The sequence below is a fragment of the Trichosurus vulpecula genome, chromosome 5, assembly GCF_011100635.1.
Source record: "Trichosurus vulpecula isolate mTriVul1 chromosome 5, mTriVul1.pri, whole genome shotgun sequence".
In the NCBI taxonomy this organism is placed as follows: domain Eukaryota; kingdom Metazoa; phylum Chordata; class Mammalia; order Diprotodontia; family Phalangeridae; genus Trichosurus; species Trichosurus vulpecula.
The window spans coordinates 272,669,093-272,696,544 of NC_050577.1; the positions used below are offsets into that span (position 1 = coordinate 272,669,093).

A 27,452-nucleotide genomic window follows, 5' to 3' on the forward strand; every position below is an offset into this window, starting at 1 on the left:
TGTCTTATTCATTCTCTCAAGTATCTGCCAGTTAGTCAAAGACCATGATTTGGGTCTTCCAGCCCAAGAGCAGTTAATCCCTTGGGCCTTAATGACTGGGCTGATGGACCAGAATGTTTAACTTGAAAGCCTCATTTTACATGGTTCACAACTTCCAGACACCTAGGAAAGAAAAATTAGAGGTGCTGTTCTGTTCAAGGCCCTCCTTTCCAGGTCCCTACCTATGGGAGTCAACCAACATCAATCAAATATTCAATCAAGTAACATCAATGAAAGATTCAGATAAACAAAAGTGAATAAAATCAGCAGAGAGGTAAAAAGATCACAGATCAATCAAGATCCTCAAAGGCCATTGATTCCCACCCCCTCCTTTTACAGATGAGGAATACCCAAGGAGGTGAAGTGATTTAAATTCTAGTTACAAGTGACTTGTCCAAGGTCTCACAGGTAGTAAGCATTGCAGGGAAAGTTTGAAGACAGACCCTCTGACTCCAAAACCAGGACTCTTTCCATAGTGCTTAACACTGGAGAGATAAATGAGGATCCTTGGCTGGGGGACTTTATGAAACAGATGCTCTGACCTGAAGGAATCAAAGTCCCCTTTTCTTCAAGCCCCTTCTGTCCAAATCAGGCTCCCCTCTATGCAAACCTGACCGACCTAGCACTGGAACAGCTGACTCTCCCCGACGGGGAGCTGATCCCACCAGCACTGGTCCCTCGAGAGACGACAGTGGGGTAGAGGTCTCCACTGACCACTCCCCCCTGGGAACGCCTCACACCTGTAGACAAAGACATGGCATCAGATTTGTCAGCCTGTTTCTCCTGCACAGCAGGTTTTGACTCAACATGTTTCATAGTCAGTGATCGGTTCTGGGGTGGTAACATTGACGGGTCAAAGCAACAAATGGCCCCAAAGTAGCTTTTAATCAGATATGTAAATTCCTTAATTTGAGGGATGGCAGATTGAGCTTCCTAATTCCATTAAGCATAGTCTAATATTAATAAGTACTGGACCTGGAAAAACTTCCAGATGAGAAAACTCCTCTACTAACAGTCTTAGAGGGTTCTCTAGAGCATTTAGAAGTTAGGGTCACACAGCTAGTGTGTGTCATAGGCTAGACTTGAATTCTGGTCTTCTTGGCTCTGAGGACAATATTTTATCCACTAAATGACAGCTACCTCTGATTTTAAATTATATCATATCAACATATATCATAAGACTAGTGTTCTTATTGACAGACCGTAGTGGATGGGATGGGATAGAGGGGAAGAAACTATGGCAAGAGAAGCCCAGCATGACAAAGTCAGTAGAGTGCTAGATTTGGAGTCAGGAAGACCTGAGTTCCAATCCTGCCTTTGCTAGCTCTGTGACCATGGGCAAGTTATTTGGTCTGTGAATCTCAATTACCTCATTCCTAAAATGGGCATCATAACACTTATAGCTCCTCCCTCACAAGGTTCTTTTTGAGGTTCAAATAAGAGAATGTGTGAAAAGTACTTTCTAAACTTAGGAGTGTGTATAAATTATCCATAAGTATAAATTATAGTAATATAATATAATGTATAAATTATAAGTGTAAATTATTCAGTAGAAACAAAACTTTGCTATGGGCTACGGTGTGTGTTCCCTACGATAGATAATCAAGAGTTTATGTCAGAAATCTAAAGCGTCTGGGCCAACAGCCCAAGCTAAACATGTCCTCTCCTGAAAATATTCTGTAAGTCTGTTAAGCCTCCCATGCGTCCATGCACATTGTGCCTGGGTCCCAGCACCAAGCAGGTGAATAATAATAATAATCTGATTGAAACGGGTCCTTCAACTCTGAAATTGGAACCAGAATCAAGGAGACTGGAGATTCCCCTCCAGCTCTCCCTTCCTTCTCCTTCCTCTCCCCCTCCCATTGGGCTTCGTACCATAGAGATATGGGGCTTGAATGACAACTATAGACATGGCCCCATTTAGAACATTACTACAATGTGCGAAGGCATATAAAATACTCACATATGTTGACTGAGCCAACACCGTCGCACAACCTGTCCAATAAAAGGAGAGAGAACACGGTTAGAAATGGAATCCTCTGCTTTTCGGTGACACGCAGGTTCTCTGCATCTTCTCTGAAGCCTTGAGTTTAATTTTGGGCAAGAGAGAGAAGGTGGGGAGGGTATCTATCCCCAGGGAAGTAGAGGTACTCAATCGCTGCGCCATATCCTCCTCTGGCACTTTAACAAGCAAGGAGCAATGAGTGGCACAGAAAACATTATAGGCCAGCCTGTGCCAACACCATGCCAGCAGATCAATTCAATAAGCAGTTACTTATCATCATTGGCTACAGATTGTATCCAAAGCACTGCACCAGGTGACAGGGATATGGAGACAAAAATAAAAAACAGATCCTGCCTTCCGGAAGTTTCCATTCTACCCATAAGACTTGGGGAGGCCCTATCTAACTTTGGGACTTAGGACAAATCACTGTCTTTCTGCAGGCCTCAGTTTCATCAAAATGGACAACATTGGACAAGAGAGACGACTGTGGTATAGTGGGGAAAGCACTCTGATGTAGAATCAGAGGGCCTGGGGGTCAATCCTGCTCTGATGTCTAAATCTTGGCTCTGTCATTGACTGTCTACGTGACCTTGGGTAAGTCACTTCCTAGACGTCTTCCAAGGTTCCTTCTGGTTCCAAAATGTTCACTCAATATTGTATATGAAAGGACTGTGAAAACTGTGGAGGTGAAGGAGAGGGAAGAGGGAAATATGATGTGAATGCAAAGGACTGAGGATGGCCTTATCTTTGTCTTGGGCAACTGGGTGTAACAGTGGATAGAGCACAGGACCTGGAGGCAGGAAGACCTGACTAGCTGTGTGACCCTGGGCGAGTCATCTAACCCCTGTCTGCCTCTGCCAAATGAGGATCATAATATCACCTACCTTCCAGGGTTGCTGTGAGGATCAAATATGTCTTATTTGATATTTGTAAATGTATCATACTATATCATATTATAGTATCAATATAATATATTCTATAATTTATTATGTTATTACACAATGTTATATAATTATATAATGATTTTATGTTCATTATAATGAATCATATTATATAGTAATACTCTCATGAAATCGTAGGTTTTGGAGGAGAGAGTTTCCACACTGGGGGCTCCCTACACTCATGAAATTGCAGGTTTTTTGGAGGAGAGAGTTTCCACATTGGGAGTTCCCTACTCTCATGAAATTGCAGGTTTTGGAGGAGAGAGTTTCCACACTGGGAGTTCCCTATTTTCATGAAATCACAGGTTGGGGAGAGGGGAGTGGGGAGGATGGGGTAGAACTTTAGCTTATGCTGACTGATAGAAAAGTGTCATGGGGCAGTGAAGGCCCAAGTTCCAATCCTGGCTTGCTGTGTACTAGCCTTGTGACTTTAGACAAGTAAATTCTCCTCTCTGGAACTCCGTTTCTTCTTTTATATGACAAGGGGCCTAGACTAGATGATGGCTAATGCCTTTTACAGCCCTCAATTCTATGATCCATTCCTAAATGAAGTTGCCAGGGTTTTGCCTTAGTGTGAGAAAGGAAGGAAGGAAGGAAATGAACATTTATTACATGGTTTCTATGTGCCAGGCACTGTACTAAGCATTATACAAATATTATCTCATCTCTCAGAAAGAACATTGGAGAACTGGAAAATAGTAAGGAGCCTGCCACTAACTAGCTATGCGACTTCCCCCTCCCTCCCTGGGCTTCCACTTTCTCCTTTAGGAACTGAAGTGATTTGACTAGAAGACTATCTCTGAGGTGCTTTTTAATCTCTGACACTCTAGGATTCCATCCCAAAGAAGAACTGCTGGGTGCCCCCTTGCCTTTACCCCCACCTGCTCTCCTCTCCTTCTAGCAGCTTTCTGTAGGTGGCGATTTCCACATCAAGCCCCAGCTTGACGTTCATCAGCTCCTGGTACTCCCGCAGCTGGCAGGCCATGTCCTGCTTGGCTTTCTGTAGCGCTTCCTCCAGTTCTGCCAGCTTGCTCTTGGCATCGTTCAGAGCTGCCTCACCCTGCTGCTCTGATTCTGACACCGCAGCCTCCAGCTTGCAGCGCTATGAGAGGAAGGGAGAGGAGAATGGAAATGATCTTGGTTTTGTTTTGTTTTGTTTTGTTTTTCCTGAGGATGTCCTGAACAATGAGGGATAGTGGGCACATGATAGCACCACCAATGTTGGGGAGCAGGAGAAGCCAGCCTCCAGCAACACACTGGCCCTGAAGAGTCACTCCTTGACCTGAATATGGATCAGAAGATGTAAAGGGCTAGAGCTGATGGAGGAGACCACCCCTTGGTGCCCCATACCCTTCTCCCCTGTCCTCTGTACTTTCCCTTCTGACCTGCTGCTTGGCATTCTGCACCTCTGCTGTCAGCCTCTGGATCAGGCGGTTCAGCTCATTGATCTCCTCCTTGGTTTTCCGGAGATTCTCTCCCTGCCGGGTCACAGTGGCCTTCATCTCCTCACACTGCAGGGCCAAAGAGAATTGCAAATTTCTAGAGATACATGAGACCTTAGAGTTCATCTCATCTATGCTCCCTCAAATTATGGAGTAGAAAACTGAAGCTGAGAAAGAAGTGGCATCCCCAAGATCACATTGTAAGTGACAGTACCAAGATTGTAATCCAGGTCATCAGGCCATAGAGTCAGGGCTTTTTCACCAATCCCACCCACCAAGGCCCTTCCCGATTGAAGCCACCAAAGAGCTTGGCCATGTCCACTTGACCTGGTTTCTTTGCAATGGAACTAGAAAACTTGGGTCTAACCATAGGTTTTGTACTGAGTCAGGCCACTGCTCCTCTCCAACATCATGGAGAATCAAGAGGAGATATGGTAGATCTCTTTGCTTTCCTTCCTCCGTCCAGCAATGAATGAACTGACCATGCAAACTTTCATATTCTCAGAATGTTTATGAGATTGAACCCAACCAGCTCTGATCCTGGGAAGACAGATGCTACATATTGATTTGACTATAACCCAGTAAAAATCCTACCCCATCCCACCTGGCTCACTTGCTTAAAATTTCCCCTGAATCCTTTCTACTACAGTTCCCTGGAGACAAGGGAGATGGACCTTCTAACCTTGCTTTGGTACCAAGACTCAGCCTCAGCCCGGCTGCGGCTGGCAATGTCATCATACTGAGCTTTTATCTCAGCAACAACTGAGTCCATGTTGAGCTCCCGGCTGTTGTCCATCTTCACTACGACAGAGGTGTTTGAGATTTGTGACTGGAGTAACCGAATCTCCTACAAGAGTGAATGGCCATTACTTTTGGCTTGACATTCCCTCCCATCCCTTTCTCAGTTGTTAAACTCTCATCTGATGCATGTAGAGCATGAAAGACAAGTTCAAATCCTGAGCTTTAAAACATTAAAACCTTAATTAAATTAATTTAAACCTTAAAAACATTAGACAATCGTAGGAAGAACTGGCTAAGAAGTTACTTGGGTCCTATTCCCATGGCCAAGAGCTAAGTGAAGATTTGGTTTCTGGTCCAAGCAGACAGTCCAGTGGAAGCATCCTCCTCTAAGGCTTGGATGATTCCGATTGGTTCTCTGCAGCCAGCCTGCTGAATCAGTCACTGACTAGATTTGAGGTCTGGAATTAGCTATCTTATTTGTCTCTACTTCAAGAATGAATAAGATAATTGCCAAAAGACTCTACCCTCCTGTTATGGATGCATATTGTGCTGTGTAGATGTAACCTTAATGCCAGCATTCAGGATTATCCTAAAGATCAAAGGAGACAGGCCATTTTAAACGTGTGTGAAGAAACAAAGCAGAAAAACATGCTGTGGATATAGCAGAAGGGAGTTCAAGTGAGACCTAAACAGGAACGTCCCATTGGCAAAGAATGTTAAGGCCTTGAATGATTTAGAGTCTGTGACTGCCTAGAAAACAGGGACTCAGTGGGCTTATCATGCCTTCACTGGGCTCCTCTTTCTTGTTCCTCTTAATACAAAGCTTGTTTTACCTCCTCAAACAAAGCTCGAAGGAAGGCAATCTCGTCCACCAGGTTATCAGTGTTTGCTTCCAGGTCTGCCCTCCGGCTGTAAGCACCATCTACATCCTTGTGAGGGAGAGGATAGAGGTAGTCATGATTCTTCCTCCTCCATCTTTCATCTTTTCCTTCTGACTCCCAGAGCCACCACCCTAGTCCACCCCCTCATCAGCTCCCACCCAGATGACTGCAACAGCCTTCCTGCTGGACACTTGGGTCTTTCTCCCCTCATATGCCCTGAACAATGCTCTTAGAGTCATCTTCCATGAACAATGCTCCTCCTCTTCTCAAAAACAGAGACTCTTTTTAACATTTTTTATTTGTTTTATTTTTAATTTATGGAATAAAACAAGCATCTCCATAACATAATTTTTAAAAAGATAATTGTGCATGAAACTGCAAATCTATTATGTACAACTTGCTATTCCTTTTATATGCATAATAAAGTTGTCATATAAATTTCTTTTTTTTCTTCCATCTCCTCCCTCCTCCCCCCAGCCTAGAGGTCTTATATATATGTATATGTATATGTATATGTATATGTATATGTGTGTATGTATATTATATATGTGTGTATATGCATGTGTATATGTATATATACACACATCTATACACATATATACACACATGTATGTATGTGTGTATATGTGTATATATGTATATGTGTGTGTATATACATGCATACATACAAACATACATATATATGCAAAGTCATTCTATACACACTTCTATTTATCAGTTCTTTCTTTGGGCGCAGATAGCATCTTCCTTCATATGTCCTTGGTAGTTAATTTGGACTCTTCCCTAGAATATTTTATTCAAGCTCCTGAGTCCTACCTTCAAGGCCTCTCCACCCATTGGTCCCATCTCACTGCCCTTACTTTTTTATGACATGGTGTTAGAAGTGAAAGAGAACTCAGAAAAGCATTGAATAGCTGAAAAAGCGCTGGACTTGGAGTCAGAAAACCTAGGCTCAGGCCCCAGCTCTTATACTTATTATCGGTAGCCTCCAAGGGCCTCAATTTTCTCCTCCACCAAATGGGAGAGTTGAACTGTTTCAGGTCCTGTAAGCCTTTGAGAGATTGTGGAGTCTAACCTTCTCATTTCATGGCTTGGAAACCTAAAGCCTTTCAAGGAGAAATGAATTAACCAAGGAAAGAGCCAGAGCTGGAACTAAAAGCCAGGCCATTACACCAGGCTTCCCCCACCCCAACATGGATTCTCTGCTCATTTAACCGTTCAGGCCAAATTGAACCAGCTTTCAACAACACCCATTGCAGCTCCTCTCCTATGTGGAATCACTGATGGTGGGAGGTGGGACCTTACTACGTTAGGACTTGGAGAGCTTGCTGATTAGTGGAAGCTGTTTTCCTCATATTCTAGAGAGGGATAGCTGCTTCCCCGAACAAAAGTTACTATGGAACCACCAGAATCTGACTCCCTGGAAAATCTGGTCAGTTCATTTGTTATTCAAGAGTGAACAACTCACTGTGAATCTATTTTGCTGTGTAGACAATCATCTCGTTCTGATCAAGTAGAGGTTTCTGACCAAACAAACCAAGACCTCTGTTTTGACTCAACTGCTGTCTTTCCCTCTGCCCATCTATCTGCTCCATGACAGTATGTCCAAGTAGGTGGTAATTAAAGGGCATGAGGTTATGCTCTAAGTTTGCCTTGAGAGCTAGCCTAACATTTTGGAATAGTGACCATTACAAGTTCTTCAAAAGACACATCTTACATGGCAACTAGTAAAGACTATAGGGTCATAGAGCCACAAATGAAGGAGAACACAGACTAGTATTGTCTTAGATGGCCTGTATGTACATAAACTCAAAATAAAGTGAGAGAAAAATGTCAGCCGTTCACCCGGTTGCCTACAAAGTGAAAAAGTCATTTAGAATGAAATCAATGATTTTCAGACTAATAAAGAGTGCCTGGGTTCCTAAACGGAGACATGGAGGCCAGGGGAGAGACAAGAGCACCTCTTTGTTTTATTCAGTTTTTCCTAAGTCAATCTAAATAATGATAACCAGTGGATTCAAATGTCTGCTAATAGCCCTGTATGTAGGGTGACAACTAAACCATACCTCTGAACTCAGATTTCTATTTGCAATGAAATTTGCTTCCTCTGAATGAAGGAAGAGTCACTCACCTTCTTCAGGACCACAAACTCATTTTCTGCTGTAGCTCTGAGGCCTACCTCCTCTTCATACCTATGGAGAGAGAGCAAAAGGGGTAGAAAAACCTAGGACTGTTTCAGGCTGGCTTGCCTCAAAATTCAAAGAATAGGTTAAGCCTCATTTGGCTTTCATTTTCACAAATCTGAAATGCCAAGAATTGAGTGAAAAGATTGGATTGGAAGTAAGGAGCTTTACATCCCATCTCCTCTGCTAAATGGTATCATAGACCCTTTCTGAGCCTCACCGTCCACTTCTGGAAAATGAGAGCATTGATATCTATGACTTCTAAGATGTCTTTCAGATCTAAAAAGTCTATGAAGCTCTACTCCAAAAAACCCTATTCTCTCTCAAGCCCTTCATTCCCAATTCTACCATTGATTGCTTGAATTCCTGTGCTTTGACCTAATAGAGATGGGTCCAAGCTGTTCTGTATGAGAGATTTTCCCACCCTATGTCTTCTGTTTTCTCTCACAAAATGTCAAGGTGAATTTGAGAGCCCCAGTTGACATGGAAACCCACAGATTCCTCAGCTGGGCAGTAAGGTTCACTACAGTTAAATTACAGGATACGGATATCTTGGGTAATTTTGGCTGCTTCTGTAAAACCTTAGCTCTAGAATTCTATCTTTCCCCTAACAGTTGGGGCAAGGATGAAAAAAAACAACATGAACTAAACAAGAATCCATTGTCTTTCTCTGACACCCCAAAAGAGGCCAGAGCAAAGATCCATGTCTCTGGTTCCATCTAAGGAGAAGGACCAGCTAGTTCATAACCAAAATTCCACATTGGGTAGAATTCTACTTGGAGTTTCTATAGGATAAGGTTATAAAAGAAGCTTTCGGAGAAGAGAAAAGTGAGATAAATAATAATAAAGAAATCCTGTAGCTAGGTCAGGAGTTGATTTTGTAATGGAAATTTTGAACAAAATCGGTGACAACTTGAGGGAAATTTGAAGAACAATGTCCAGGCTCAAATACTGGTCCAGAGTCTACTTCCATGTTGAAAAGACAATCAAAAAGGACATAAAAATTTAGGAGAATCCAGAAGGGTTAGGGAATGGAACCTAGAAAGGCAGATTGAAGAAGAATAAGGGAGAGGTAGTTGGCAAAAACAAGTCAAAATGAGAAAGAAAAGGTAAGTGGAAGCAATTAAAGGGTAAAATTGATTCAGTGGGCTGGGGATTAGAACAAATTGGGGAAGCAGCTAGGTTGATGCAAAACCGAAGGGGCGGTGGGTTTGACTATTGAATTGTTGAGAGTAAGAAAAAAAAAGTTGAGTGGAGATGTCAAGTTATGGAAAGAATAATGGGCAAAAAAAAAAATATTAGCCAAGGGCTTGAGATACAAATTTTTATGTAGTTCAAAAAGAAAAAAAAAGACCAAAAGATTTCAACCTGCAAGTCTGTATTTTTACCACAGTCAAGTTATCTGTGTCCCCAGTGCAGGCTGATCTTGGCATTCAACACACTCCAGATTCTTATAAAAAATGAACATGTTCTTAAAAGAAACAAGAGTGAGGCTTCAACAGAAAAAAAAAAAAAAGGATCTGAGATAGCAGAAGGGGGACTTGACTTTGCCAGGATGGGAGAGAATGGAAAAGCATTACAACTATGAGAAAAGGAAGGAAGAGGACAGCTGTTCATTCAGAGCTTGAAAATAGATAGAAGGTTCTTCCTGAAAAGGAGAGATATTCTGAGGAGGGAGAAGCGGCTTTATGAGAATTAGCTCTCTGCTGGCATCCAGTCAACTGTATCATTTCCTCAAGTTCCAGTTAATGTGGGACCTGGGATACTCAGGATGCATCTTTATGACAAAGCGAGGGTAAATTAGCAACAATCCAGGAAACCTAGCTTCAAAGCAATACTCTAACCATTAAGCTATCTTGCTTTTCCAAGAGATGGGAATAAGGACTTGACCTGTGAATTTATTAGTATAGGGAAAACCTGGAGAAGGAAAGTCCCTCTACCAATGGAGATCAGTCTTGGGCACTGAGAGATTAAGTGACTTTTCCGCCATCACATATATGTACCAGGGGTGGGACTTGAACCTAGGACTTTCTGCCTCCAAGACCAACTCTTATCCACTAGATCAATGGTATAAAAATCAAATGGAAACAGATCTCAGCTGGCAATAATATTGACTAAGAAAACCACAAATTAACATAATCTATGTTGTATTGTATTTTTATTTGTTTTATCAAAAATTTCTCAGTTACATTTTAATTTGGTTTAGGCAGCACTCAAAATTTTTGTGGGTCTCATATGGCCCCATTAGTTTGACCCCTCTGCACCAGACCACGTTGCCTTCCCAGTTATTATTATTATTAATGTGAGTGTTGGCTTTGGTATCAGTAAGGCCTAGGTTAAAGCCCTCCCTTTGAAAATGCATTAAGTATGTGCTTGAGGCAAGTCATTTAACCTCTAAATGCCCCCCCCCAAGCAACCCTCTAAGACTGTAAATTACAAAACAGTGGCATGTCTTCAGTGTGGGGAGGGTGTTCCCCACTGATGAAATCAGATATCCATTCCTAGTAATAGTAATGACAGTATTAACAGTTATGTGGAACATTTGCAGTCATCTATATAACTGCAAGAAGTCCAATACAAGAACCCAAGTTAGATCAAATGCGAAATAGAAAGCTTGAGCGCCATTAATATAATGAATGACAGGGAAGAGTTATGCCCAGGGAGGTAACTGCAACTCTAGCTTCTAAAGCAGCAGCGGCAGTTAAGATCGATATGTATCATCTCAAATGCTTCCCAGTGGTACATGAAGTATCAGCACACCATTTTACTCAGATGCATGCCTGCTGCCATCTTTCTTAACAAAAGGAACACTAAAGGCCCCTTCAAACAATGGGTCAATTGTGTGTTATATACTTTATACAAAGCATTGACAGCTTGTGTTGGTAAAATATATATAAAGATATATGTATATGTGTGTATATATATAAATTTTTTACAAGTACATATGTGCACATATGTACATATATACTTGTAAAAAAATTAATCTATTGTTTGAGAAACTAAAAAGGTGTGCCCCAAAGCCCTGGGTGTGTGTGTGTGTAAAGAACAGCTTATCATTTATAGTACTCGGTGATCAGTGAACACCTGCCCAAAGGCACCATAACATTTATACTGTCTTTGTTGATTATCACAAAACTTTGACTTTGTTCCACACTCATGGGTTATTCACATGGCACAAATTTATAAAAATAGACTTACGCAGAGTGCAGATTCTAGAGTATTTGAGATCCACACGGAAAACTGTTTTCTATTTAAAACATGCCACCAACGCAATAATGTAAAAAACAAATTACGGATTGAGATCTAGATATATACAAATATAAACATCTCTATATAAAATATAAAGCATATGGATGTTGCAAAAATAGACATCTATATGAACTATAGATATAAACATACATGTATATTATACATAAATACACATACATATGTGTATATGTATGTTTCTACATGTGCATATTGACATAACCAATTTGGGAACTTCTTTTGCCTGACTATACATATTTATGACAGGGGTTCTGTTGTTGTTTGCTTTCTTGATTGAGGGGATGAGAAATGGATAGAAGAGAATGCAAACCTGAAAAATTTTAATTAAAATGCAATAAATAAAGCATTTCTTTAGGAAAACAGTTCAAGTCCATTATGGTTTTGCCTAGCCTTAAGTCCATCATCATCTCTCCTAAATAAAACTAAATCTGACTCTCATATTAGAGGACTGTAACCGAAACATGTTATTTATCAGTAGATACACATCAAGTTACGTGGCTCCCCTGCAAAACATGTTAAACAGTCTCTTCAACTCACAGAAACATTCTTCAATGATATCTCAGACTCGATAAGTGTAAGTCTTAATATAAGACAAGGAAAGATGGAGACTGAAATATTAAACTGGTGAAGAAAGATGATATCTATTAACATCTTGTTCTCTGTTGGACAGGATATATCAAGTTTAAAGTTATCAAGGAGAAAGCTATGGTTCCGTCCGTTAAGAGACACATCGACACCCTGAAAACAAAGCTCAATTTAAAAAACAAACGCCTTCAAAGCAAGCAACACCTGCATACCTTCATGTTAACTATAAATGTAAAATAGACTACAACATATTGGAAAAGTATCTTCACAAAAACCTATACAACATCAATGAAACGCAGGGCCCATTACCCTAAGATGGCCATATAAAGATTAATACTACCTAACCAAAAGGAAGAGAGGATTGGTAGACATCCCCCGAGCACGTGGTAAAGAGGTCGAAAACCTACAGAAATACTTTCACTGAAGAATAATAATGATTGATAAAAAGCTGATAACACTGGAAAATAACAAAGGCTGATTTGTCTAATGTAGCTGAATGTGCCCGACCTCTGGTTTGGAGTCCAATAAATAGCTGAGATCCAAGAATAGAGTCAAAAGGCCCTCCATGAGGGCCTCCACATCTTCATGACCTCAGCCCACAATATATTGACAAAGAAGCCTAGCATAAATGGCTGAATCACGCAGAATTGTTTGTGGAGGGGGAAGCCTTTGTAATGGCAATAATTCAGAACCAGATTGTCTTCTCTAAAAATTATACAAAGGTTAATTTTAAAGAAACTGGACTTATTGATCAATATAAATTATGCAAGGACATGATAGAAACTTTGTAACACATCAATGCAGGCTGAAAAAACATGAGCAAGCTACCTAATAATCCTTAATACGGGCAGCTAGGTGGTGCAGTAGAAAGAGTGTGGGGCCTGGAGTCAGGAAGACTCATCTTCCTGAGTTTAAATCTGGCCTCAGACTGTTACTAGATATGTGACCCTGGGCAAGTCGCTTAACCCTGTTTGCCTCAGTTTCCTCATCTGTAAAATGAGCTGGAGAAGCAAATGCAAACCACTCCAGTATCTTTGCCAACAGAACCCCAAATGGTGTCACAAAGAGTCAGACACAATTGAAACAACTCAACATTAGCAACAGCTGTATCTAGTAAGAAATGACTCGATGGCAAGAATTACGCTTTATAAGCTCACTATCTTTCATGAAACGACAAAGCCCCATACTAACCTCAAAATATCCTGGAGAATACAAGCGACAAACTGTATTAGAAACAGAGCCTCACCACAAACCAAACTTTTATCCACAATTTTCTGAATTTAAGAATGGTGTTTAGATGTAACAATACTGAACACCCAATCTCCAAGCTATCAAAAGCAGCTAGGTAGCATGATGGATGGTATACTGGGCCTGATGTCAAGAAGATCTAAGGAAGGATGGAGGGAAGAAGAAAAGGAAGGAGGTAGGGAAGGAAGGGAGGGAGGGAGGGAGAAAGGAAAGAAGGAAAGAAGGGAGGAAGGGAGGGAGGGAGGGAGGGGAGGAAGGAAAGAAGGGAGGAAGGAAGAGAGGGAGGGAGGGAGGGGAGGAAGGAAGACAGGAGGGAGAGAGGTAAGAAGCAAAGAATCATCCATTTTTTATATGCATTGATTAAATTAACTAGATCATTATCAAATCACCTCCCTTTGGAATTTTTCATTGATTGACTCTACTTGTTTAATCAAGAAAGTTAACCTTCCATAATTAAGTATTAAAATACCCTTCAGCACTAATATATGCAATTCCTACTACTAAGTATTTGCCTTTCTTTCTATTAGTCTCTATAGTATTAATCTATATTGTTTGTAGCTTCAGGTGCCATATTCTCTGTCTGACTAGGAGCTCCCCAAAGACAGGGTTTGTGTATCCTTCTCCTTCTGGATTTCCCCCAAATGCTATGAATAATAGAGTTTGGGATTTGGGGGGAGGGGGGAGGGGGAGGCAAACCAGTGAACCCTCCTCTGTTCTGTATAGACTCAGGCTAAACAACATGGAGATCAGAAAGTTGTGATTTGGAGTCAATTTCTGGGATCTTCATGTTCCCTTTGCATTATGTATGGACTCAGCCTGATTCATGTTCCATGAAAGCCTCTTGGCTCCTTTCCAACCTGATACTCACTTCTTCTTGTAGCCTTCCAATACCTCTTGCATGTGGTTGAGCTCAGAGGACAGACGTCCACTGTCAGCTTCAACACCCTCCAGTTCTCTCTTCATGGAATCAATATAACCATTGAACAGGGGCTCCATGTTGCTTTGGCAGCATCTCTGGTTCTGGTAGAAGTTCCATTTGGTCTCCAGCAGCTTGTTCTGCTGCTCCAAGAACCGGACCTGCAGCCATGGAGAGAAAGACATGATGGGAGAACCTGTATCCAGGTATTTCAGCCCTGCCGCCTTAATGCCCTGATTTTCGGTTTCTGTGTCCGTAAAATGAAAGATTTTGGCCTAAATCAGGTGTGGGGAACCTGTGGCCTCAAGGCCATTTGTGGCCTTCTAAGTCCTTGGGTACAGTCTTTTAACTGAGTCCAAATTTTACAGAACAAATCCTTTTACTAAGGAGATTTGTTCTGTGAAGTTGGGATTCAGTCAAAGGGCTGCACTTGAGGACCTAGAGGGCCACATGTGGCCTTAAGGCTGCAGGTTCCCCACCCCTGGCCTGGATGATCCTTAATGACCTTTCTAACTATAATATTCAGATTTCTAGAAACTGGTCAACTCCCTGGACTCTTGCCCCACTTGCCCAAGTACCCTTGTTTCACCAATAGCTCCTCTTTTGAATACAGGCAACACAACAGATGCAAACTATGATTCCTCTTGTTGTTGGAAGGTTACAAGAAGAAGACTGGGCTCCCCTACTCACCCCTCTCTATGGCTTTAATTAGATCAAGGACTCCATGACCATCAGAACTATGTCGTTTCCACCATGAGAGCCTTGTTTCTTAGCACTGAGCACTGGAATCAAATTTTCCTAAGGAAGTCCAATCACCTCTCTTCTTTTCTTTTACCAAATGTTTATCAATGATAAGGCGCGGAAAATTCATGTTAAGCCTCAACACAATTGAATGGAAAGGTAAAAACTGTTGCCCCCAACCCCAAATCATAGAATGTGCTACAAAAGCTGAGGTCATTAGATCATAGCTTTAAAATTAGAAGGGACCCTAGAAGCAATCTAGTAACACCCCTTTGTTTTTCAGTTGCAGAAACAGAAGCCTAGAGGAGTTAAGATGATTTCTAGGAAAGTAGTAAGTAGCATGTCTAAGATCCAAATCCAGAGCCTCTAACTCTGACTCTGATTATGAAATATCTGTGAGCCACTTAGCATGGTAGGCACCAATTGCCTGGCACATAGTAGGTGCTAATTGCCTGGCATGTAGTAGGCACCAATTGCCTGGCACATAGTAGGTGCTTAATAAATGCTTGTTCCCTTCCCTGCCCTTCAGGGAGATACAGTAGACTCTCAAATTAGCATGTTGCAAGATAGAGCATGATGGGAGGAGGGAGAAATCCAGGCAAAGTGCTCTAGAAAAATCTGAGGGAGACAACACTTTCAACTAGGAGCATCCTGCCTCTGATACTTAACTACTTATGTATCTTTGGGCAAGTCATGTGGCCTCTATGGGGGCCCATTTTCTCATCTATACAATGAGTTAAGTGTCTTGAGAAGTTTATAGTGTTTGCCTAGTTCCAATGTCTTGAGATTAAGTGTCTTGAGAAGTTCTTTTCCATTCTAAGTCCATGCTCCTAAGAATCAGGGGAGGCTTCACGAGGAGATGTTGTCTAAGCTGAGCCTTGAAGAAAGAGACAGACTTCAACACATGGAGATGAGTAAGGGACGCATCCTAGGACTAGAAAACTGTGCCTGTGAATGCATGGATGCCCTTTGAGAACAAGGGAAAGGGAAATCCATGAATTCAACTCTGTGGATAATTCCCAAACAAAAAAAATGGATCTTTAACTATAGATGGCTAACTGTTTGCGCCCTACTTGAGAAGGGAGGAGGGCATATGTAGTAGTGGAAAGAGTACTAGATTTGTACCCAAAGGACCTGTGTTTGAATTCCAGCTCTTAAACTCACTACCTGTGTGACCTTAGGTAAAATTAGGTAAAACATTTTCTCTCTTTGGTCTTGGTTTTCTTATCTGCAAAATGATTTCTAAATTCTCTCTAACTCTGAAATATGGTGACTCTAGCTGGCATGAGAGACTGAGGACCCTTGATGGTGTCCAGTAGGGTTAGGACATAGTTTCTCTATAAGTCATCTTCTTCCCCAAGTCTTTCTCTCCTTCCAAGGCACCTTCCTGAAAAGATCCTGGAACCAGGTGTGTCCTCTCTTAAAACTAGAAACCAGAAGACTTTGGATCTCTCTACTCCTTGGGCTCCTGTCAACTCCACTCCCTCAAGGCAGGGAGGGAACAAGTAATCATTTTCTGCCAAGGAGGCGAGTCTCATGCAAATGGACTTGAGCCCCAGATTACAAAAGGAAGACACTGGTGCAGATTATGAAAATGTATTTGGATAAAAGATCACCTGGTGTAGAGCAGAAAGAGATCCTAGAGGCCACCTAGTCCAAACCCCTTTGTTTTACAGATGTGGAAACTGAGTCACAGAGGAGTTCAGTGACTTGCCTAAGGTCACCCAGGCATTAAGTAATAGTGGTAGAACTTGAACCTTGAGCCTCTGACCCCAAACCCAGTGCTCTTTCCCTGGTATCATGCTTATGAATGGGTTTTTTGGAAATCTCTAATCGTTACAGGTTCTCCTTTCCATCTGTCCCTCTGAAATGCAAACAGACCAATCCCCATCCCACCAGCCCCATGAGGTCACACATCCTTCTGCAGGCTCTTTGCCAAAGACATAGACCAGAATATATCTGCCAAAAGGAACCTCTCCCTCAGCTGTGTGGCATAGGAAGAAGAGCACTAGACTTGAAGCCACAAAGGCCGAGGTTCAGATGTTGGCTCCCCCCAGCTGTGCAAGTGACCCTGGACAAGTATCATAACCTTTGCCTCAGTTTCCTCACCTATAAATTGAAGGGATTAAAACTGGATGATCTCTAAGGCCCTTCTAGCTCTAAATCCTCCAGGGCCATGATCCTGCTAGCCTCCCACCCAAGGCCAGCAGGGGGACAAAAAGCCTATGGGTGTGCTGCAACCAGTTTGAATGGGCTCTTGAGAGCCAGTTGTTAAATGTTCAGTGTGAACGTTTACAATTTGGAAATAGGCAAATGCTACAAACCAAGGCTTGATTTATAGAGATTTTTAAAAATCATCTGGACTTTAGAAAAGTATGCCTTTCTAATGCTAAATTATTTATGCTAATAATGCTAAAATGTTAATTATGTAGATTAGAAATTTAAAATTTTGTTGGATGTACTCTCCCCTCCTCCAAAGTTCCCTAGCTGATTGTTAAACATTTACTAGTGCCCCTGAATGATACGCCTCCGGGATCTAAAGCTGTACACAGACACAGACACAGATACCACAGCAGAAGGTTAGTATCAACCTGCAGTTCTTAAAGAAACCAAGAATATAACCCATATGTAGTATATGGGTTATGACAGATAAATGTATGATGTGGAAATTCAAAATTCCTCATGACAAATACTAAAATAGCCTTCCAAGGACCCTGCTTAGGAGATGATGGAAAGCTGGTTTGCTCCTCCCTGCTTCTCAGAGCACATTTTCCTCACCTTTCACACATTGGTTATCTTACGTTTTTACATTATCACTACTTATATGCATGCCTGCTCTTCTTTACTAGATCATAGGCACATTGGTGCCAGAGGCCAGCTTAAACTTTAGATTTTTCTCAAAAGAGTATTGCATACAATAAGCTGCTTAATAAATGTTTGTTGAATGAATGAACTAACGCTTAGGTTTACAGCACCACTTCTTAGATGCATGGTACCAGAGGGAGCAGTCATCGGCCTTCCTCCTCTTGTAATCAATTGTCTGGAGTCTCGTGCCACAAGTGTGGAAAAAGGAATTAAGTATTTTTGCATTAAAGGTCCTTCTTTCCTGATACCCCTTATGTTTTCTTCAAGAATATTAATAGGGATAGTGATCAACCCCATAGAGGAATTACCTTTGAAGAGATGGCAGCATCAAATGAGAAGGGGAAATCAACGTTTGCCACAGTAAAGCCACAATGTGGGTAATGGGACATTAGAGAGAGTCACTGCGTGAGCTCTCCTTTTGTCCATCCCCTGGTTCCTGGGTGATCCCAGACCCCAAACTCACCTTATCAATGAAGGCAGCAAACTTGTTGTTAAGACCCTTAATCTGCTCTTTCTCCTCATGCTTCACGCCCTGGGCATTGGGGTCGATGTCCAGGTTGAGCGGGGTCAGAAGGCTCTCATTGATGGTAACAGTCGTAATAGAGGGGGGCCTGGGTCCACCCAGGCCCCCAACTCGGTAGCCAAAGCTGCCCCCACTGCACAGAGGGCGTCTGTAGCCTATAGGAATTTGAAGGGACCCTACGACCCCCAGGCTCTGGCTGCTAAAGCCCCCAACTTTCCTGTAGCCCAGACCCCCAGGGCTTCCCCCTCGGTAGGAGAGGGTAGTGACACTTGCCCGGGCTCCTAGCCTTGGCACCACAGCTGAACAAGAACTAAGGTTCTTGGTGTCGCTTTTCCAACTGATGCAGGAGGCCATGCCGTCTCCTTAGGTGAAAGTCCCTGAGAAAAATAAAATTGAGAGGGAAGGCAATCTGGCTTGTGACCTGCCTCATAATCGTCCCTCCCTTTTATGTGCTCTGGGAGGGGGCTCAGACAACATAAAAGAGAAGAGAAAGTTGTTTCATGCAATTTATGAGCGTGGGATTCTCCCACCCGCCAGGCCAGGAGCAAGGCTAGAACTTGCCCCTTTTTATAGGCCTATCTGAAAGACCCTACATCACAATAAACATCACCCCTGCCTTTTCAACCCCACATGCCCTGACATATCTATTGACCCATTAATACACAATCATCCCCTGTGAGTGGGCAGAGGGTTATTTTCCCACATGAGCAAGTATAGACCTGGCCTAGGAAATGGAGAATTGTCAAGAGTTGAAGGGTCCCATGTCCCAATCTAGGAGACGCCTCGTCCCCATTGATGCTGGGACAAATGCTGGACAAAGAAGCATGCCTTCAAACTCTATAGTGGGAACTAAGTTCATTAACCTTTAGCTTTAGAGCTACAGGAGGCCTTAGAAGTTATCTAATCCAAGTTCCAAATTTTACAGATAAGAAAACAGGCCTACAGAGGAGTTGGGGACAGCTAGGTGACACAGTGGATAGAGGCCCAGGCCTGGAGTCAGGAAGACTCAACTTCCTGAGTTCAAATCCAGCCTCAGATACTTACTAGACATGCAGCTCCAGAAAGGTCACTAACCTGTTTGCCTCAGTTTCCCTCATCTGTAAAATGAACTGGAGAAGGAAATGGCAAACCACTCCAGTATCTTTGCCAAGAAAACCCCAAATGGGGTCACGAAAAATCAGGCACAAGTGAAAAGACCAAACAACAGATAGCAGAAGGAATTTGGGAGGTGAGGCCATATCACCTGAATCTGACTCCAAACCCTCTTTATTCACTGTGTCCCATCATCCCATTATTCAGCACACATTGAGCACTTCCTATATGGAAAACACTGATGGAGTTACTGGAGGGATGAAAAGAGGCCATGTACATCCATAGTAGGAAGAGCAGAATGATGGGGCCCATTAACTAACATTAACACACACATAACACATTAACTATGTGACCTTGGCCAAGTCACTTAACCCCTTGGAAGCTTAGTTTCTCCATCTGTAAAATACGAATGATAACATCCATGGTATGGTAGAAAGCATATTGGATTTGGATTTGAAGGACATAAGTCCCAATTCTACTTCTGCCACTTATTTTCTGTGTGACTCTAGGCAAGGGTCAACCCCTCTGTGAATCAGTTTCTCCATCCGCAAAATGAGAGGCATCTTTGTGGTTCAATGGATACAGGCTGGGAGTGGAAGTCAGGAAGACCTCAGGTCAGATCCCGCTATGGGATCCTGGGTGAATACTTCATCTGCACCTCCATTTCCTCGTCTGTAAAATGTGGACAATAAAAGCACCTAACTCCCAGGGTTGTTGTGGGGATAAAAAGAAATAACATTTGTTAAGGGCTTTACAACCCTTTGAGAGCTGGCTATCATTATTAATATGGTTGGATTACTTCTATGATCCTTTGCAGCTCTAAATCTATGACCCTATGACCTACCAAAAGGCTTATTGTGAGGATGGTGCTTTATGAAGGCTTTAGCCTTATAAATGAAGCCTTCATAAATGTGTGTCTTTAGACAAGATCCCTGCCCCCCCCAAACTCTCACAATCTAAGTGAAGAGATGATGCAAACAAGTGAAAAATTGAAGAACTTTGAGCATATATATATATAGAGAGAGAGATATATGTATACACACATATACATACATACATATGTACACACATATATACGTATACATATATACGTACACATACATATATGTATGTGTGTATGTGTATTATATATGAATGTATGTGTGTATGTATGTATTCAGCACCCAATGATTAAGGTTGCTGTTGTTCAGTCGTGTCTACCTCTTTACGACCCCATTTGGGGTTTTCTTGGCAAAAATACCATTTCTTTCTCCAGCTCATTTTTACAGAGGATGAAACCGAGGTAATAAGGGTTAAGCGACTTGCCCAAGGGCACACAGCTGGCAGATGTCTAAGGCCGAATTGGAACTCAAGCCTTTCTGCCTCCTATCCACTGCGCCACCCAGCTGCCCAGTGCGCAAGGTAGATAGGTAATAAGTGTCATGGATGTTTAGAAGAAGGTGGGTCAGGAAAGACTTCGAAGAAGAGGGAAGACTTGAGCTTGATCCTCAAGGGTAGGTAGGATTTGGATAGGTGGAGGGAAACAATCCAGGGAGGATCACAGTATCAATTCCCAGAAATAAGTTGACCCTGTCCAATTGCCAAGGAGAATATGCTTTGCATTCACTTAAGAGAGGTCTTATGAGGCTTTGGAGTTAGAAGATCTGGCAGCCCCTATGATCCTGGGAGGTCACCTCCCCTCTCGGCTGGCCGGCCATCCTTGCTGCTTAGCCGGCTCTGGAGCTAGAGCCGGAGATGCTGATTCACCAGCACATCTCCGGAGTTAGGGCAAAGTCAGCCTCCTTTTGTTCAATGTTCAGTGACTTAGGGGGTTCTTCATTTGGGCCCAAAATAAAACCTGAACCAAGAGAGTGCTGATGTCAGATCACACGGACTCCTCGCCTCACCGGACTCGGGGGAGGGAAGCACTTTTTCTTAAAATGCTAGAGAAACGTGAGCTATTAGTCGTGTGTTGACGACAGGGCAATTTAACCCCTATGATTAAAAAAGAAATCAAGGAATATACTGGAGGTTCAATATTACAAAGGGCTGTTAATTATCTGGCCCATGCTTCAGAGTTTGTTCTTTTTAATTTATTTTTATAATGTCTTACTGATGCTCTATTTTTACACCATTGTTATGCCTCTGTAGGTGGCTAGGTGGTGCGGTAGATAGAGCACTAGACCTGGAGTCAAGAAGACTTGAGTTCAAATCCTGCTTCCGCCACTTATTATTTGTGACTCTGGGCAAGTCATTTAACCTCTGTGAGCCTTGTGTCCTCAGCGGGGATAGTAACAACACCTGCCTTCCAGGGTTTTTGTGAAACCTAAATGAGGTTTTGTTTATTTATTACTAATTTTTTAGGAGGCAATCAGAGTTAAGCGGCTTGCCCAGGGTCACACAGCTAATACATATTTGAGGCTGGACTTGAACTCAGATCCTCCTGATTTCAGGGCAGGTGCTCTATCCATTGTGCCACCTAGATGCCCCAACTTTAGTTTTTTATTTTTTTGGTGGAGCAATTGAGGTTAAATGACTTGCCCAGGGTCACACAATGTCAAACGTCTGAGGCCAGATTTGAACTCAGATCCTCCTGACTCCAGGACCGGTGCTCCACGCACCGCACCATCTAGCTGCCCCATGTAAAGCACATTAGAGTGCTTTGCAAACCTTAAAGCGTTATCTAAATGTTAGCTATTATTACTCCTGAAGACTCATCTCCAAGACTGACGAACCCTCTTTTGTTTGCAAAAAAATACAGTTAAGCAAAATAGCAATGCGTTAGCTGCCTCTGACAATGTCTGCCTCATTTAGCGCCACCATATTCTGTGCCAAGAGCTGGGAGACATGCTTCATCGGTGCCATGGTCAGGGCACTGGTGTATCTGTTTCTCCACAGCCCCTCCAATGCTTCCTTCTAGTCTGCGCTAGACAGCTTTGATTTCACAACACGTAAGGTCAGTCAGCATGGGAAAGGGGTTTTGGTTGGGGAGGTGGCTTCCTTTTTGATGTGGTTCTAATTAGTCAGAAGGCTGTAATCATGCTGACTGTCAGTGTCTGCAGGCCCCTCGGGCTTTTCAAGAAAAGGGCTCATTAGAATTGTTCTTTGTATGAAAAAGGGGTCTGTGGCGGAGACACAGAATGGGGAACACCCAGCAGATGGCTGCCCAGGAGAACGTCAGATAGACGACAGAAGAAGCCAGACAATACCTGGGACTGGAGACACGGGCCTTTTTTTTTTTCTCTTTTCCCTCCAACACACACACAAAGGCGGGGGTGGGGGGGTTGAAGGGCGGGGATCATCCTGCTCTTTGCCACCACTGGCACTGACCCATGTATCTCTAGAGTTTTGTGTTGGTAACTGGGAGTTGTAGAAAGCAAAGGAAAGCCAAGAATAACAGAACTGAGAGCTGGAAGAAACTTAAAAGATGATTTAACCAATTCTCATATTTTACACGAGAGAAAACTCAGGCTCAAAAAAGTGAGTCTCTTACCCAAAGTCACACAGAGCTAATAAATGCCCGAACCTCTCATCTGACTCCAAAGCCATATTCTTTCCACCAAAGCTCCTCTAGTCTGATGCAGGGACCGTTTGTTAAATCACAGCAACAGATCACAGAATCCCAGAGTTAGGGGAGACCTTAGAAGCTGCCTAGTTCAACCCACACCTGAGCAGAAATCCTCCACAGCGACATCCAACCTCCCTTTAAAAACCTCTAGCAACAGGGATATCTTTCAAGATAGCCCATTTCATTTTAGGACAGCTACAATTGTTAAGAAGCTACAGTGGTGGGTTCCAGGTGGTCATGGGATCATAGATTTAAAGTTGATAGGAACCTTGGAGGTCATATGGTCCAACCGTCTCATTTTACAGATGAAGAAACTGAGGCCCATAGTGATGAAGGTACCTGCCCAAAGTCCGTCAATTAATGATATTGATAGAGCTTTCTTTCTTTCTGTCTTTTTTTTTTTGAGGCAATTGGGGTGAAGTAACTTGCTCAGGGTCACACAGCTAGTAAGAAGGGCTTTCTTTCTCTATGTACTACAGAACTAGTTAGTGAAACAAAGGAAATAGGCATGAGCTCTAAGAACCCATTCCCTAAGAGGTAGGCTCACCTCCTGGATCTACCACTAGTCTAGGCAAATCATTTTATCTCTTTGAGCCTCTGTTTTCACATCTGTAAATGAAACTTCTCACACACTTACTACTCACACTTACACACTTACTACTTCTCACATACTTACCTCATGGGGGTTATTTTAAGGCAAGGGCTTTGCGGATTATCAGGCGAAAAAGATGTAATGTTTTGAGACTCAACTCAAGCCACATGGAACTTTTGGTATCAAGAAAGTTTCCCCCCTCCCCAATCCATCCTCCACACAACTTCAAAGCGATTTTCTTAAAGTAACCTCTGGCCATGTCTCTGCCTATGTGATAAATGCCAGTGGACCCCTATTGAAATGTTATTCTCATTGTTTTCTCACTTCTCATTTTGCAGAAGTATTATAATGTGCATAGTAGTGCGTGTCAAAGATTTATAAATAAGTAAATACACATATATGAGAGTTTATGGGAAAAAAAGCTTGGAGGTCACTGCTCTACAGGAAGACTGGTTTGTATTAATCTTTAATTGTTTCATTCAAACTCTCACCTCTGCAATTTGTTTCCTGTGGGACCATTTTACCAGTCACTCCTTCCATCAGGGTCTAATTTCCTCTTTTCTAAGAGAAGATTGGATTTCATAATCAAGCTCTCTATCCTGTGATCCCATGTCTCCCCACCAGGGGGAGAGCAAGAGCAAGGCCAGGAGTCTCCAGCTTGAGAAAGTGCCAGATACTGGCAAAAATTGGTTCCTGCCTTGTAGAAGCGGTCCAGTTACCCCTTCTCTGAGGACTAGACTAATGTGCTAGGTGACTGTGGGGAAGCCTGCCCCCTCCATGGTGCCCTAGGGGTAAAAGTAAAAGGGACAGCCAAAGAGGGACTAAGGGAAAAGCAGGAAATAAGATTGGCCGGCAAACAATCTGACTTCTCCTTGGTGGGACAAGGAGGTAAAAACGTGTTACTTGGATTGACGTTCCTCCCTTGTCCCCCGATCTGTAGGTCAGATAGTCAGTCAACAAGCATTTATTAAGTGCCAGGAACTGTACTGAATGTTGGAGATACCAAAGCAAAGACAAAAGCCAAGTCCCTGCCCTTGAGAAGCTCACAAACTAAGGGGCAGACAACAGACAAATGATTATGTACAGGTATGGGACAGATAAGATAAACTGATGATAATATCATCAAACCCAACCTCCACATTTTGTAGAAAGGTAATTAAGGCACAGACAAAGGGAGTGACCGGCAAATGGTCACAGAAGGAATAAATTGTGCTGGAGGAAGGGGAGGAGTACAGAAGAAGGCTTTTTGCAGATGGTGGACTTGGAATCTTGAAGGAAGCCAGGGAGACCAGGAGGTGAAAAGGAAAAAGGGGAAGATTACAAGCATGGGGAGGAGCCAGTGATCCAGTCAGGAGACAGAATGTCTTCTGCTAGGAACAGGAAGGAGGCCAGTGACACTGGATCCTGCCTATGTGGTGGAGAGCAAAGCATAAGAAGACTGGGAAAGGAAGAAAGGGACAGGTTGGTTTTATAAAGCAAACTAAGGATTTTATATTTGATCCTGGCTTATTATGCCACGTCAGCAACTCTGGTCCAGTCTTGTCTTCAGTTCCCTCCATCTAGTCACCACTCCAGTCAACCCCCTCTCCCCCCATACAGAACCCTTTCCAGATGCTCCCTTGGCTTCTTCCCAGAAATCTGTTCAAGGTCAAAAGCAAGACCGCAGGGAACCATGGGGACTCAGTAGCATGCTCACCTTATAGACAAATTCACTGATCCTTTTCCACAGGAATGGTTGCGTGGGTAGGGCAAAGTAGGGTTACATTCCCCCTGGGAGACCTTAGTAGAAACAGCATTGGTTTTAGAGTCAAAGGTACTGAGTTTGAATCTTGGCTCTGACAGTCTCTGTGACCTCGGAAAGGTCACATAACCTCTCTGAGACTCAGTTAATTCCTCTATAAAAAGGAGATCATAACATTTGTCCTACCAGCCTCAAGAACTGTTATGAAGATCAAATAAGATTGCATACGTAAAATGTTTTAAAATAGTTCAGTGATTTAAATTATAAGCTACACATATCAACTTTTGTCTCCCCAGTTACAACAAGCTCTGTGTAGCCTTAGCTGAAATAGTTATTTCCCTAAAACCTTTCCAAATCAAAAACCTCAGAAGAAAAAACAAAATAAACCATCCTGTTTCTTTTGTATCCCACACACTGTTTGGACACATAGTGATAACAATAGCTGACATTTGTATTGTACTTTAAGACTCAATCCATCGACCAGCATTTATTAAGGGCTTACTCCATACCAAACAGAGCAGCTGGTGGCACAGTGGATAGAGCACTGGATGGAGTCAGAAAGACCTGGTTTCAAATCCAACCTCAGACACTTACACTCACTTCACCCTGTTTGCCTTTTTCCTCACCTGTAAAATGAGCTGGAGAAGGAAATGCAAACCACTCCAGTATCTTTGCCAAGAAAACTCCAAATTGGGTCACAAAGAGTCAGGTATGACTCAAACTACTCAACAATAATGATATACCAGATACTGTGCCAAGTGCTAGCAATATGGAAGAAACAATGAAATAGTTCCTGAACTCAAGGAGTTTGTGTTCTATTGGGAGAGCCATAAACATATGTAGTCATATGTAGGAAACATACAAAAGTAATACGAAGTAAACTGGAGGGAGTACTAGCAGGTGGGGAAGGAGGGGAGATCAAGAAAGGCTTCATGCACAAGGTATCACAAGGATTTTGCAGGAAATGAGATTAAAACAATCAGAGATGAGGGAACAGCCAAGGCAAAGACCCAGAGTTGGAAGACAAAATATTAGGAACGAATAAGAACAAGAGGTTTAATTGGACTGAGCATGGGAAGGGAGTAATGGAATAAGGTGGAACGGTAAGTTGAGGTTGAATGATTTAAAAGCTAAGCAAAGGAGCTAATATTTGAACCTAGAGGCTGTAGAGAGCCATGGCAGTTGATGGAGCAGAGGAATGCTACTGCCAGACCAGCACTTTAAGAAAATCACCTTAATAGCTCTGTAGGTGGATTGAAGAGACTTATTAGGAGGCTATGTCAATAACCCAGGCAAAAAGTGATGAAAGCCTATACTAAGGCGAGTATCATGTGAGCAGACAGATTGGCAAAGTGCTTTCTATATGTCATGACTGCTTGTAACTAATGCAGTGGGTATGTATTCCTAGAACTACAACTCACAAGCCCCCACTAGTGTATTCACCAATAATTGTCAGCCAATAAACACAACTTGAAGCAAAAGAATGTACCGAGGTGGCATTGTAAGAACATTAGTAACAAAACAACTACACCACTACTTCCCCAACACGCACCTCAACTTGGGCCATACTCTTACATAACACACAGCTCCTGTCGTAAGAGCAGACGCACGTTTAGGGACCATGTGAGGCAAAAGCAATTCACACCTCTGGCACTACTAGGTGCCAACATCCTTTCTTTTCTTATGGTGTCCTCATGTTACTTTTCCTGGGCTCGTTGTGTTGCTGGGCAATTCTTTCAGCTGTGCTCTCTGGGCTTGTTCTTTTCGATACTTTTTCAATACCTTCAATACTTTTCAATACCTCCCAACAGCCAGGAAGTTCTCATTCTGTGTGTGTGTGTGTGTGTGTGTGTGTGTCTGTCTGTCTGTCTGTCTGTCTGTCTGTCCCTCTGTTTTTCTCTGTCTCTCTGTCTGTCTCTGTCTGTCTCTGTCTCTATCTCTCTGTCTTTGTCTCTCTCTGTCTCTCTGTCTGTCTGTCTGTCTGTCCCTCTGTCTCTCTCTGTCTGTGTCTCTCTGTCTGTCTCTATCTCTCTGTCTCTGTCTATCTCTCTGTCCCTCTCTGTCTCTGTCTTTGTCTCTCTGTCTCTATCTCTGTCTGTCTTT

At 42.6% G+C, this 27,452-nt stretch overlaps 1 pseudogene; it reads right to left on the reverse strand.

Moving 5' to 3' along the window:
• Positions 1-639: 639 nt before the first annotated feature.
• Positions 640-18,731, reverse strand: LOC118850014 (annotated as a pseudogene).
• Positions 18,732-27,452: the final 8,721 nt, after the last annotated feature.